General features: G+C 42.0%; 1 protein-coding gene and 1 pseudogene across 1 annotated transcript in view; both read left to right on the top strand.

The window, feature by feature from the left end:
* The window catches only part of LOC122342952 (NACHT, LRR and PYD domains-containing protein 3-like), a 924,523-nt gene that overhangs the window by 604,263 nt on the left and 305,232 nt on the right, over nt 1-15,028 (top strand). The gene's annotated exons all lie outside the window — the stretch shown is intronic.
* On the top strand, nt 1,574-8,209 carry LOC122342993 (annotated as a pseudogene).

The following is a 15,028-nucleotide window of genomic DNA, read 5'->3' as shown; positions in this document are numbered from 1 at the left end:
ATGTATTACTGAATACTGAAAATCAACATTTTAAGGCTTTACATGACTTTAATGAACATTGTTTTGTGCAACAAATGGTGAATCGCTTTATTGTAGCAAACTTGCTGAAAAGGGAATCATTTAAGATTTTATAGTGTAGCGTCTTCTTAAGATCCAGATGTTCGTTTGGACGTTTGTCTTAAAAGACCTTAAAAATGACATTCGCATGACCTGGACCTCATATCTACATCTTTGTGGGTGTTAAATTGCCTGTGGTTTCGCCATTCTCACAGAGATGCTAAACTGATTGGCTCTCTAGCCCCTACATCAAAAACATCCAAAACATTCCAACGAGGAGTAACAAACCCCCGTGCCATTCACTATAGTTTGACTATAATATATAATATATGAATAGTTTGACTCTGAGTGTCTATTTTCATGTCTATGAGTGTATCTTCTAGAGGGTTCTTTCTTGGTATCAAATTGATCCTCTAGGTATCCCTCAAATGTTCTCAAGGACTATAAAAACAAGATATCTTGAGGTAGAGCAATATATTGGAGAAAATAATTGTCAGTATGTACTGGATACTTGCATAACTTTTTAAAGAGACAGCAGCCTTATGAAACTGTAGCCATCCGTTATCAGTAATGTTAGTAAAGCAACAAAAGAGAAATATATTTTCTGACCTCTGAGGGATGACCCACTGTAGATCAGAGTTTTTTTCTGGGGTTTGTTGGTTACTACATGATTTTTGAACAGCTTTACCTAAGGTATTACACAAAAACATACAGAAACTATATTGTTTTATAAACTAGTACATCTGAAAACAAGCGAGAGGACTCAAACTGGAGTGAAACCTTATAAGTGTTCACACTGTGACAAGAATTCAATCAGTCAGCACATCTGAAAACACATGAGATGACCAACTCTGGTCAAGTACAACGGCAAGGTACCTTATTTCACGCATCCAGACAAGACTGTTGATTTACAGTAAAAGAACAGGAACTGGCAGGAACCTCTCGCCACAAACCTTGCTTGAGAGAATCATCTGTCCGATCTGATTACATCTCTACCATAAACGCCAAACAGCATTAGTTTTGATGTTATGCTAGGTCAAAAATGATATATATTTGTCTTTTAATTACAAAAAGTAAAAGGTGCTGTAAATAATGACTGGTAATTAAGTAATCTACCCATTATTTTGACAATTCAGTAATCTGATATTTGTTTAGTCACTAAACTTTATAAACTAACACAATAGCAATTGGCTCAAATAAAATATCAAAATAATATGTGTCTACATCAGTTTCAATTACTAAATTGAATTAATAATCTCCTTACAACAACTAATTAAATTTTGATTTTGATCTTTATCATTTTGAAATATTCAACAAATTATTTCCAATCCTGTAATTTAATACAGAAGTGCTCTATAATTATTATTATTTATTTTTTTTACAACAATTGCATTTGGTAAAATGTTCATATAATATAGATATAAAGTTCCCTTTAATTCGTAATGTACTTTATTATTTACATTCGTTGTCTAATGTAGCTTTACCGAAAAAAAAACTTTTATTTTGTTCTGGCGATGTGACGTCATAAGGCTGCGCCGCGCTCCAGCGTTTGATTCGGCTGAAGAAAAAGTAAGTGCTTTCAAACATTAAAGTGTTTATATATCGATACAACCCATTTAAAGATTCGTATATATATTTGCGAGAATAAATGTGACCTGTTATAACACTTTGGTGCTTTATATAGTAGACATATTAGTGAATGGTCTTTTCTATTTCTGTAAAAGCCATCCCGTACATGAATAACAGAAAACGTGCGTCTCATTTCGCTCTAAATTTCTCAATCAGTTTATCGTGAACACGAATTAATTCACTGGCGAGTAGTGACGGAGGATTGTTTTGACTCCGAGTCAACTGAATCAACTGCATCGCGAAGTGATTCGCTGTTTCGAATCGCTCGAATCTGAAGCTCAAAACAATAACGAGAATGCAGGGAGAACAAAAAACGCCAATTGTTTCAAAACATACACAGTGCTTTTATTATTAGGTTAGTCTAACAGTGTTCAGTTACAGAAATTGGTTAATTTAATGTAATCGGCATAAAAACAGAGCTTAAAATCCTTGTTTTAACTTTATTCATTCATATAATTCAAGCAAAAATAGTTTGTAGGCAGGGGTCAGAGTTTTGTGCAAATGTTTAAGTCAAGGTTGTTTATATCAATTCCACCTTTTGCACAGTATTGGTGTACGCACCTTTTTAGCCCTGTTTTTTTGAGTACGCAACCAGTGCACTGACTAATGAACTGGGAATTTAGTTTTAGATTTAGTTTGTATTTAATTTTCTTTGTTAATTATTCTAATCTTAAACAGGAGAATGTGTCCAGACACACAGAAAACTCCTGGTGAATCCTACTGTGATCCACGTGACACACCATTTTAAAGATGGTGTTTATTAAAGAGGGGAGTGAAGGCGTGAAGATTGAAGAAACGTTCAGAGTCAAACACGAAGATACCGGGGAACAAATAAAGAATGCATTATTTAAAGAGGAGATTGGAAACATACGGATTGAAGAAGTATTCAGTCTGAAACGTGAAGATACTGAGGAACAAACAAAGATGGTGGTTATGAAAGAGGAGATTGGAAACATACGGATTGAAGAAGTATTCAGTCTGAAACGTGAAGATACTGAGGAACAAACAAAGATGGTGGTTATGAAAGAGGAGATTGGAAACATACGGATTGAAGAAGTATTCAGTCTGAAACGTGAAGATACGGAGGAACAAACAAAGATGGTGGTTATTAAAAAGGAGAGTGAAGACGTGAAGACTGAAGAAACGTTCAGAGTCAAACATGAAGAAACTGAGGAACAAACAGGTTGGTTTAATTCTCAGAGCTCAACTTGATTGTCTAATCCTTATTAAAATGTCTAGCTCTACAGAAATTAATGATTCTGTTGAGTAAAGTGGTTTAATTTGTCATGTAGCAGGTCGCCTCATGCGGACAGAAATTAGGGGTGCTCCGATGCTCCAACTCTTATTGCTACATTTATTTGTACAGTAAAAAAATACATGCCTGATTGAAGAAGGGGGTCTCAAAAAAATGGCCATAAATATAATTTTTCACTTATTAATTTTAAGTCAAATTGTGCTTTGCTAGTATAGTTTTAAGTATGTTTAAGAAATTTTTATGAAATTGAAATAATAAACTGATGAGTTGAAGCGGGTGTAGGATAGGGCTGCAAGATTCTAAAGATGAGGTTCAATTCATATTTCTCCACTAAATAATGTATAAAGGGATTTGAAAACAAGCAGAGTAGGGCTGTTTCTCTTTAGGAACTCGAGCCTCGTCGATGGCGCTATGGGGAATGACTCCAGCGTGACCATGCTAGGAATAGTATGTGCAATCAGTCCAAAGATGGGTGAGATGTCATGGGTGGATGACGTCACTGGCCAGGAAGCATATAAGCACATGGAGTGTAGACAGCTTCAGCTTTTTGTTATTCAGCGATGCGCTCTATGTGTGTTGGTCTTTTTCTTAAGTTGTCTTCCTTTACCTTTTACAAGTGAAGACAGGGGCGAAAGCAGGTAACATTTTGGTCTTTGTTTGGTAGTCACAAACTACTTTATACTCACAGTCAGCTCTCGAGTGAGCTGGTTACTCGCATGGCAAGCATCCGTATCTGCATACGCTTTGCTCTCACAGGGCTCTCTTTGTGGAAAGAGCCCTTACCCGTGTTCCTCATTGTGCCAGTCCCGCCTTCACCGAGGTGGATGTGGCAGCTGTGCTCTGGGAATCGCAATGGGAAACAGGTTGTCATTATGAGCAGTGTGGGGATCGGAGCTCATGCTTTCAGCTCTTGTGGAGAGAAGCGTGATCAGGGCTTCTCTTCGCTGTGAATGCTCTGCCCCTGCTGACACACTTAGAGGTGCTGCCTATTGTGCGAGCTTGCTGTTGTCTCCTGCTGCTGTTGTGGCGCAGTGGTGGTTGAGATCAGAAGGATCGCATTAGGATGTCGTTGATGCTGTTAATAGCAACTCGTTTGGTCCTGTACACTGTAGATAAGCTTAAGTTCAGGATTGTTACTGTCAAACAGGTTGTGTCTCAAATCAAGTCCGAGGACTGGTTTGTCACGATAGATCTAAAAAACGTGTACTTCCACATTATCATCCATCCTTCTCATAGGAAGTTTGTGGCTACTCTACAACTCCAGGGCATCCGCATACTTAATTATATCTATGACTTGCTGATGTTCATCGAGATTTCAACGCTCACGTGAAACGTTTGGGATTGAGACTGAATGCCAAGAAGAGTGTGCTTTCACCAGCTCAGAGAACCACTTATCTTGGTGTGTTGTGCCATGATGCAGGCTCTTATGACCCCTGCTCGGATTGAGTCGTTCCTCACTATAGTCACGAGAAAAAAAAAAAAAAGCCAGTCACTCACTGGCAAGCAGTTTCAGAAACTGCGAGGTCTTATGGCAGTTGCATATAACCTCTTGGCCTGTTGTATATGAGGCAGTGGCTACAGTGGTGGCTCAGGAACAGGGGTATTTCCATTAGTCCATTTCTCTTAATCCACTTCGCATTATTAAAGTGTCATGCCACACTGTATGTACCTTAGATATGGGGAGGAAACCCTGGTTCCTACATCATGACCTCCTCTCACAGGTAGCCCGGAGCTGTGGAAACAGTGGGTGTGGCTCCTGAGGTGGCATAACTCATAGCTTGTGGTCTCTCAACTGAGGTTGTTTAGAATATATTCTGATGCAGAGCTCCATCTATGAGTAAACTGTACGCACTGAAGTGGAAACTTCATGGTGTAGCTAGCTTGACTCAGTTAACTGCCCAGTTGGTACAGTGCTGGAGTTCTTGCAGGTCAGGTTCTCTACAGGAAACACTCACTCTATCCTGAAGGTTTACGTGGCATGATCTCGGCCTACCACGCCTCTCTCGGTGGACATTCAGTTGGTAGAGACCCCTGGGTGACACGTTTCCTCTATGGTGCGCTGAGGTTGAGGCCTCCAGTACAATCCTGGGTTCCAACATGGGCTCGGACTGTGGTCTTGCAGGCTCTCTGTGGGCTGCCATTTGAGCCCATAAAGGAGATCTCTGATCATCTGCTGACGATAAAGACCACACTGTTGCTAGCACTGTGTTCTCTGAGGAGAGTAGGTGACCTAAAGGGTCTCCCAGTTACCCCTTCATTCTTGGAGTTTGCTCCTGGCATGACCAAGGCATTCCTGTGCCCGCAAGCGGGTTACAGTACTACAGTACTTACACTACCTTTGGACTGATTACACAAACTATTCAGAGCACGGTCACAGTTCACAGTCCATCAATTTATTGGTCCCAGCCCTAATGCTTATTAGTCATTCATTTTTTACTTTTAATATTCTAAAATCTAAAATAACTTACAAAACATCAGATGTCAGTTCATTATAATATAGAAGAATAATGATACATTTAGTAAGACTAATATATTAATTTCCTATATGAAAATTACATATTGCACGTTACTGATGTTAATAAAAGTAAATTTTGCATGCTTCCCAACTCAAGCTCAAGGCATTACAGTAGTAATTTTATTATTAAATTATCTTTATTTTTGATATTGCACTACCAAATCTATTCTTGTGCCACCATCTGTATAACTTGGTGTTGGTGTTCTCAAATGTTAGTCTGGAGCCATGATGTTATTTTATGTTGACGTTTCACAATTTTTACTTTTATTTCAGAGTTGATTGAAGAAAAAGATAAGAATGAAGAATCAAATGAAGCTGAGGAGAAAAATCATGTCAAAATAGAAGAAAAATGTCTGAGTTGCTCTCAAACCAAACTGAAAGATTTAAAGAAAAGAAGAGACACAAAATGTTTCACCTGCACTCAGTGTGAAAAGAGTTTCACACGCAAAATAAGTCTTGAGCGTCACATGAAAGTTCAGTGTGGGAAGATTTTCACTCAATCAGCAAGCCTTAATGATCACATGAACATCCACACTAGAGAGCAGCAGCACCCTTGTGATCAGTGTGGTAAAATGTTTTTATGGGCTTCGATTCTGAAGAAACACTTAGAAGTTCATTCAAAAGAGAAGCAACATTCATGCAATTTGTGTGGTATCAGCTTTGTGCGTCTACAAAATTGGAAAGAAGGTCAGAAAAACACTTCTGTGGGAGAGTACCTGTGCTTTGAGTGTGAAAAGACTTTTACTTCAGCGAGGTGTACAAAACTGCATGAGAGTATTCAGAATGGAGAAAAACCCTTTAAGTGTTCACACTGTAATAAGAGATTCAGTCGGTCAGCACATCTGAAAACACATGAGATGATCCACACTGGAGAAAGACCCTACAAGTGTTCACACTGTGACAAGAGATTCAGTCGGTCAGCACATCTGAAAACACATGAGATGATCCACAATGGAGAAAGACCCTACAAGTGTTCACACTGTGACAAGAGATTCAGTCGGTCAGCACATCTGAAAGCACATGAGATGATCCACACTGGAGAAAAACCTTATAAATGTGCACAGTGCAATAAACAATATAGTGTTTTAGGGGTTCTTAAAAGCCATGAGAAAACCCACACTGGAGTTAAACCTTACAAGTGTTCACACTGTGACAAGAGATTCACTCGGTCAGCACATCTGAAATCACATGAGTTGGTCCACACTGGAGAAAAAAATTACAAGTGTTCACACTGTGACAAGAGATACAAAAAGTCAAGAGACCTGAAAACACATGAGAGCATTCACACTGGAGTGAAACCTTACAAATGTTTACACTGTGACAAGAGATTCAGTTGGTCAGAACATCTGAAAATACATGAGCGGATCCACACTGGAGAGAAACCTTTTTTGTGTTCACACTGCAATAAGAGATTCAGTGATTCAGGAGACCTAAAAAGACACGAGAGGATCCACACTGGAGTGAAACCTTACAAGTGCTCACACTGTGACAAAAGATTCAGTCAGTCAGCACATCTGAAAATGCATGTGAGGATCCACACTGAAGAGAAACCTTTTTCGTGTTCACACTGCAGTAAGAGATTCAGTGATTCAGGAGACCTAAAAAGACACGAGAGGATCCACACTGGAGTGAAACCTTACAAGTGCTCACACTGTGACAAAAGATTCAGTCAGTCAGCAAATCTGAAAATGCATGTGAGGATCCACACTGGAGAGAAACCTTATTCATGTTCACATTGCAATAAGAGTTTCTGGTTTTTCAGGAGAACTTCAAAGACATGAAAGGATCCACACTGGAGAAAAACCTTACAAATGTTCACACTGTGACAAACAATTCAGCCAGTCAGCACATCTGAAATCACATGAGTTGGTCCACACTGGAGAAAAAAATTACAAGTGTTAACACTGTGACAAGAGATACAAAGAGTCAAGAGACCTGAAAACACATGAGAGCATTCACACTGGAGTGAAACCTTACAAATGTTCACACTGTGACAAGAGATTCAGTCAGTCAGCACATCTGAAAATGCATGTGAGGATCCACACTGGAGAGAAACCTTATTCATGTTCACATTGCGATAAGAGATTCGGTTTTTCAGGAGACCTTCGAAGACATGAAAACACTGGAGTGAAACCTTTAAAAAGTGTTTAGAGTGAAACGAGAGAATCAGTCGTTCATCACGTCTGAAAAGACATTTAAAGGATTCACAGTGGAGAGAAACCTTATCACTGCACTGTATGCAGGAAGGGTATCAATCACCTGCTCTACGCAGTCTACAAAAAAAACTCAAAGATGGAGTTCCTCCCCAAAGGGCAATGTATTCTTGTGTATCATTTTGCTTTGTGATGTGAATGATATCATTGTACTTTTGTACTTACGAATGTCATATATTGTTCAGATGTTTTTATAATGTATGTCACTTGCAGTATTCTTCATTTTTAAAGAAGGAAAGCAAAAGCTTTTTCCACCTGTTTTTGTTGAGGAAGCTGAAGAAGGGGCTGTAACACTTTTAAGAGAGACTGTTTGATTGTGTTCTTCATTGTTAAAATGACTAGTTATTTTTTGGAACATCTCATGTTTATTTTTTCTTCTTCCAAGGACTATAAAAACCAAGATATTTGAGTTAAAGCGATATTTTTTTTTTTTCAGTATACTGAATTAAGGCATAATTTGTAATGTGACAGCAACCTAATAAAACTGTAGCCATTCATATCATTAACTCGAAGCGTCAAATAAAAAAAATTGCGACTGCAGTTCCTAATATGGTTTATTGTCTCATTTGTATTCCCTACCTCTAGATGGCAGACCAAAACGACGTCATGTTCCTATTCAAATTTGTTTTCTGATCAACTTTCGGTCCTGCCCAACGTTTCTCCTAATTTACTTTAGATCTCTATCTTTAAGCCCTTTCAAGGCTTCAAAAGTCTTGGTGTCAAGATCCTGCATTTCCAAAAAAAAATCTGTGGCGCCTAAGGGGTAGATGATAGTAAATCACTCTTTTGCATAATCAAAGTTTTTTTTGTTGTTGTTCATTGCAATGAAAATCAATATTGTGCAAATGGTATTAAGCTAAATAAGCTGCCAAAACATTGTTTTATAAATGGCCAGAATAGTCCTGAGAGTTCTCTGCTGGACAGTTAAAAGAGTTCAAATGATTCAAAGCACTAAACGGTGACTTTTTATGAATGGCGGTGGGAATTTGAGATTGTTAGTACTGTCTTAAACTTGATCTTTTTATTTAATAGGCTGTTGTTTACAAAGAGGACTTTCAGTGTCACATGATCCTTTACTTAATACTTAATATTTTAATGGTTTAATATTTTCAGTTCATTTTTTTCTCATTAATATACACACAGCACCCCATATTGATCACATGGTCCTAAGTGTTCAGACCCTTTGCTGTGACACTCATATGTTTAACTCAAGTGCTCTTCATTTCTTCTGATCATCCTTGAGATGGTTCTACACCTTAAAAAAAAGAACTTTAATGATTTTAGCAAATGGCTGCAATATAACAAAGAGTGAAAAATTTAAGGGGGTCTGAATACTTTCCGTACCCACTGTGTATATACACTGCTCACAAAAATTAAAGAAACACTTTAACACATTAGATACATCAGATCTCAATATGAAGGATATCTATACAAATAACGACAGGGCAGTGTCTTAGGAACAAAAGGATGCCAAGTCTTTGAATGGAAATAAAAGTTTTCAGCCACATGTAAAACCAGTCCTGTTTTGAGGGTTTTCTGATTGTTGCCACTGAAGTGCACCTGTTGTTAATTCCATGACTACCAATACAGCTGAACTTGATTAACGAGGCCCTCGGCTGATTAACTGACCAGAAAATTATCAGACAGGTTTAATTCAATTCATGCCAGGCCCAATGAAAAAAGTGTTCCTTTAATTTTTGTCAGCAGTGTATATATATATATATATATATATATATATATATATATATATATATATATATATATATATATATATATATATATATATGTCACGCTCGGTCAAGGAAGTAAACAGTCGCTGTAATAGAAAAGGGTTCTTTAATGAACAACAAAAAGGTGGCGTACAGCCTCAAACTTCAACAAAAAGGATCACAGGAACGTCCAAGTTCTTTCCTTTCTCTGGATATTACTCTCCAGGGGAATTCCAACGAGACGAGCAGACAAGCTGACGGGAAGACGGCCGAGGTTCCGTGTTTGTAACCTCAAGGATCGCCGTTGTGGAAGTGGTGAGTGTGGTTTATGAAGGGTGGTTGTTGAGTGGTTGCAGGTGTTGCTGATTAGTACTCGGGTGATTGGGATCGTGTCCATGTGGTGAGTTCGGTGGAAGGTGGAAGTGATGACGTGACATTACCCCCCCCTCGACGAGCGTCTCCTGACGCTTGGGTTCGACGGCGAGGGCGACCACGCCTCCTGGGAGCAGGACGGTCTGGATGGGCCCCATGAAATTCATCCAGGAGAGAAGGGTCTAGGATGTCGTCTCTGTAGATCCAGGCTCTCTCCTCAGGGCCATAGTCCTCCCAGTCTATCAGGTACTGGAGCCGGCCGCCCCGGCGTCGGGAGTCAAGAATTTTCTTGACCCGATAGATGGATTCGGAGTTCTCGACCTCGGGGAGGGGGGTTCGGGTGCTCTGTGGAGGGAGGAAGGAGAGGGTCAGTATAGGGTTTGAGTAAGGAAACATGAAAAGAAGAGGATATACGATATTTGGCAGGGAGGCGAAGTTGGTACGTGACTTCGTTTATTTGTCGATCGATGGTGAATGGACCTATATACCGGGGACTCAGCTTCTTGCAGGGCAGTCGGAGGCGTATGTCCCTGGTGGATAACCAGACCCGATCCCCGGGTCGATAGGCTGGGGTATTTGATCTGCGGGTGTCGGCCTGGTGCTGATGCCTCCGAACTGCCTACTGGAGATGGACGTGAGCTGAGTCCCATACCCTCTCGCTCTCTCGGAACCAGTAATCTACCGCTGGGACTTCAGCTTGGTCACCGGTCCAAGGGAACAGAGGTGGTTGGAAGCCTAGGACACACTGAAATGGAGTTAGGCCTGTGGTGCTCTGACGGAGGGAATTCTGTGCATATTCGGCCCAGGGCAGATACTGGCTCCAGCTATCTTGGTGTTGATGGCAGTAGGCCCGGAGATATCGACCGATTTCTTGAATCTTCCGCTCCGTTTGTCCGTTGGTCTGCGGGTGGTAGCCAGAGGAGAGGCTGACTGACGTACCGAGGAGGCGGAAGAAACTTCTCCAGACTCGGGATGTGAATTGAGGCCCCCGATCAGAGACGATGTCTTCGGGTAGCCCGAAGTGACGGAACACGTTGTGGAAGAGTGCCTCTGCGGTCCCCATGGCGAAGGTATTCCACGTGGGGAATTAGTTTGCAGGATTTTGAGAACCGGTCTACCACCACCAGGATGGCGGTATACCCTTTGGAGGGTGGTAGATCGGTGGCAAAGTCTATGCCCAGATGGGACCACGGCCGACGTGGGATTGGAAGTGGCACTAACTTCCCTTCAGGTAGACGTCGAGGAGTGGAGGAGATTGCACAGACTGCACAACCCTTGATGTAACGGTCGACATCCCCGGCCATGTTGGGCCACCAGTAGCAATTACGGAGGAGCGAGAGGGTTCGGTAGCTACCTGGATGCCCAGATCCCGGAGAGGTGTGTACTGAGTCCAGAAGGTTTAGGCGTAACGCAGGTGGGACGTATAGTTTCCCTTCTGGACCTCCCGGCGGAGCAGGTTCGGTGGCAGCGGCTTCTCGGATCTGGTCGTCTAGGGCCCACTGGATGGGAGCTAAGAATGCGGAGGCTGGTAGGATGGGTTCGGCATCTTCCGGAATGGGGTTTGGCTGGTGAATGCGAGATAGGGCATCAGCCTTGATGTTCTTATGACCGGGTCGGTAGGATATCCGGAAATCGAAGCGGGTGAAGAATAAGGCCCATCTCGCTTGTCGCGGGTTGAGACGTTTGGCGTTCTTCAGATATTGTAGATTCTTGTGGTCGGTTATGACCAGAAACGGATGTTTTGCTCCCTCCAGCCAATGACGCCATTCTTCCAGGGCGAGTTTGATAGCAAGCACTTCTCGATCTCCTACATCATAGTTCTGCTCCGCCGGGGACAGTTTTCTGGAGAAGTAGGCGCAAGGATGGAGTACAGGAGGTTCACCCGTCCGTTGGGATAGGATGGCGCCGACCCCCAAAGTCGCCGCATCTACCTCCACCACGAACGGCTGGTTCGGGTCTGGATGGGATAGGGTCGGAGCGGAGCAGAATGCAGACTTCAGACAAGAGAAAGCGGTCTCAGCCTGCGGGTTCCACCGGAGGACTCTGGGCTGGTGACGGAGTAGAGAAGTGAGTGGGGCAGAAATTTGGCTGTATTGGTGGATGAAACGACGGTAGAAGTTGGCAAATCCCAGGAATTTTTGGAGTTGTTTCACGGAGGTTGGTGTGGGCCAGTGGTGTACTGAATCCACCTTCTTTGGGTCCATGCGAACCCCTGAGGGTGAGATGATGTAGCCAAGGAAGTGAATTGTAGTTTTGTGGAACTCGCATTTCTCAGCCTTTAGGTAGAGGTGGTGATGGCGAAGGCGTTGTAGGACCTGTTGGACATGATGTTGATGATCGGATAGGTTGAGCGAGTATATGAGAATGTCGTCGATATATATAATGACAAACCGGTTGAGCATGTCCCGGAAAATCTCATTCATGAAGTTTTGGAAGATGGAAGGAGAGTTGGAGAGTCCATACGGCATTACCCGGTACTCATAGTGCCCAGCTGGTGTGACGAAGGCGGTTTTCCATTCATCCCCCCTTCGTATGCGAATCAGATTGTAAGCACTCCTCAAGTCTAGTTTGGTGAAGATTTGTGCCTCGCGGAGCTCCTCTAGGGCAGCAGGTACTAGTGGTAACGGATAGGCAAACTTTATTGTGAGTTCATTGAGCTTACGGTAGTCAATACAGGGCCTCAAACCTCCGTCCTTCTTGGCCACAAAAAAGAAGCTGGAGGCTGCAGGTGATTTGGAAGGACGGATGAACCCCTGGTGCAGTGCCTCCTTAATGTACTCCTCCATGGCCTCTCTCTCTGGGACCGAGAGGGGATAGACTCTGCCCTTGGGCAGTTGGGCTCCAGGTAGCAGGTCGATGGCACAATCCCATGGGCGGTGAAGAGGAAGATGAGTGGCGGCGGTTTTGCTGAACACATCGGCATAAGGGTGATATTTGGCTGGGATGGGAGTGACGGGTTGACGGTTCGGGCTTTCGATGGTGGTGGACTGGCACGGCAAGGGTCGAGATGGGGCCTTGATGACGGAGGCTAGGCATGCTCGGTGACATCTTGGGCTCCATTGAACGACTTCGTTGACGCGGCGATGGAATCATGCAGCGCCTGAATGATGGCGTGAAGGGATTCCAGAGGGGAGACCTCCGGGGCTTCCATCTCCTCTTCCCTTCTCCTCTTTCTCTAGGGGCGATCCTTCTGTCACGCTCCGGTCAAGGAAGTAAACAGAGTCGCTGTAATAGAAAAGGGGTTCTTTAATGAACAACAAAAAGGTGGCGTACAGCCTCAAACTTCAACAAAAAGGATCACAGGAACGTCCAAGTTCTTTCCTTTCTCTGGATATTACTCTCCAGGGGAATTCCAACGAGACGAGCAGACAAGCTGACGGGAAGACGGCCGAGGTTCCGTGTTTGTAACCTCAAGGATCGCCGTTGTGGAAGTGGTGAGTGTGGTTTATGAAGGGTGGTTGTTGAGTGGTTGCAGGTGTTGCTGATTAGTACTCGGGTGATTGGGATCGTGTCCATGTGGTGAGTTCGGTGGAAGGTGGAAGTGATGACGTGACATATATATATATATATATATATATATACAGACGTGGACAAAATTGTTGGTACCCTTTGGTCAATGAAAGAAAAAACTCACAATGGTCACAGAAATAACTTTAATCTGACAAAAGTAATAATAAATAAAATTCTATAAATGTTAACCAATGAAAGTCAGACATTGTTTTTCAACCATGCTTCAACAGAATTATAAAAAAATAAACTCATGAAACAGACCTGGACAAAAATGATGGTACCCCTAACTTATATTTTGTTGCGCAACCTTTTGAGGCAATCACTGCAATCAAACGCTTCCTGTAACTGTCAATGAGACTTCTGCACCTCTCAGCAGGTATTTTGACCCACTCCTCATGAGCAAACTGCTCCAGTTGTGTCCCGGTTTTGAAGGGTGCCTTTTCCAGACTGCATGTTTCAGCTCCTTCCAAAGATGCTCAATAGGATTGAGGTCAGGGCTCATAGAAGGCCACTTTACAATAGTCCAATTTTTTCCTCTTAGCCATTCTTGGGTGTTTTTAGCGGTGTGTTTTGGGTCATTGTCCTGTTGCAAGACCCATGACCTGCGACTGAGACCAAGCTTTCTGACACTGGCTAGTACATTTCTCTCTAGAATTCCTTGATAGTCTTGAGATTTCATTGTACCTGCACAGATTCAAGACACCCTGTGCCAGACGCAGCAAAGCAGCCCCAGAACATAACAGAGCCTCCTCCATGTTTCACAGTAGGGACAGTGTTCTTTTCTTGATATGCTTCATTTTTTCGTCTGAGAACATACAGCTGATGTGCCTTGGCAAAAACTTCGATTTTTGTCTCATCTGTCCACAGGACATTCTCCCAGAAGCTTTGTGGCTTGTCAACATGTAGTTTGGCATATTCCAGTCTTGCTTTTTATGATTCGTTTTCAACAATGGTGTCCTCCTTGGTCGTCTCCCATGTAGTCCACTTTGGCTCAAACAACGACGGATGGTGCGATCTGACACTGATGTTCCTTGAGCATGAAGTTCACCTTGAATCTCTTTAGAAGTCTTTCTAGGCTCTTTTGTTACCATTCGGATTATCCGTCTCTTAGATTTGTCATCAATTTTCCTCCTGCGGCCACGTCCAGGAGGTTGGCTACAGTCCCATGGATCTTAAACTTCTGAATAATATGTGCAACTGTAGTCACAGGAACATCTAGTTGCTTGGAGATGGTCTTATAGCCTTTACCTTTAACATGCTTGTCTATAATTTTCTTTCTGATCTCTTGAGACAACTCTTTCCTTTGCTTCCTCTGGTCCATGTCGAGTGTGGTACACACCATATCACCAAACAACACAGTGATTACCTGGAGCCATATATATAGGCCCAATGGCTGATTACAAGGTTGTAGACACCTGTGATGCTAATTAGTGGACACACCTTGAATTAACATGTCCCTTTGGTCACATTATTTTCAGTGTTTTCTAGGGTACCATCATTTTTGTCCATGCCTGTTTCGTGAGTTTATTTTTTTAAATAATTCTGTTGAAGCATGGTTGAAAAACAATGTCTGACTTTCATTGGTTAACATTTATAGAATTTTTATTTATTATTACTTTTGTCAGATAACAGTTATTTCTGTGACCATTGTGACTTTTTCTTTCATTGACCAAAGGGTACCAACAATTTTGTCCACGTCTGTATATATATATATATATATATATATATATATATATATATATAAACAGAAAAACATTTTTTTTCATTA

This window comes from Puntigrus tetrazona, chromosome 4 (genome assembly GCF_018831695.1).
Source record: "Puntigrus tetrazona isolate hp1 chromosome 4, ASM1883169v1, whole genome shotgun sequence".
NCBI classification, from domain to species: Eukaryota; Metazoa; Chordata; class Actinopteri; order Cypriniformes; family Cyprinidae; genus Puntigrus; species Puntigrus tetrazona.
The sequence above is the reverse complement of the archived record's forward strand: the minus strand, read 5'-3'. Positions and strand labels throughout refer to the sequence as shown.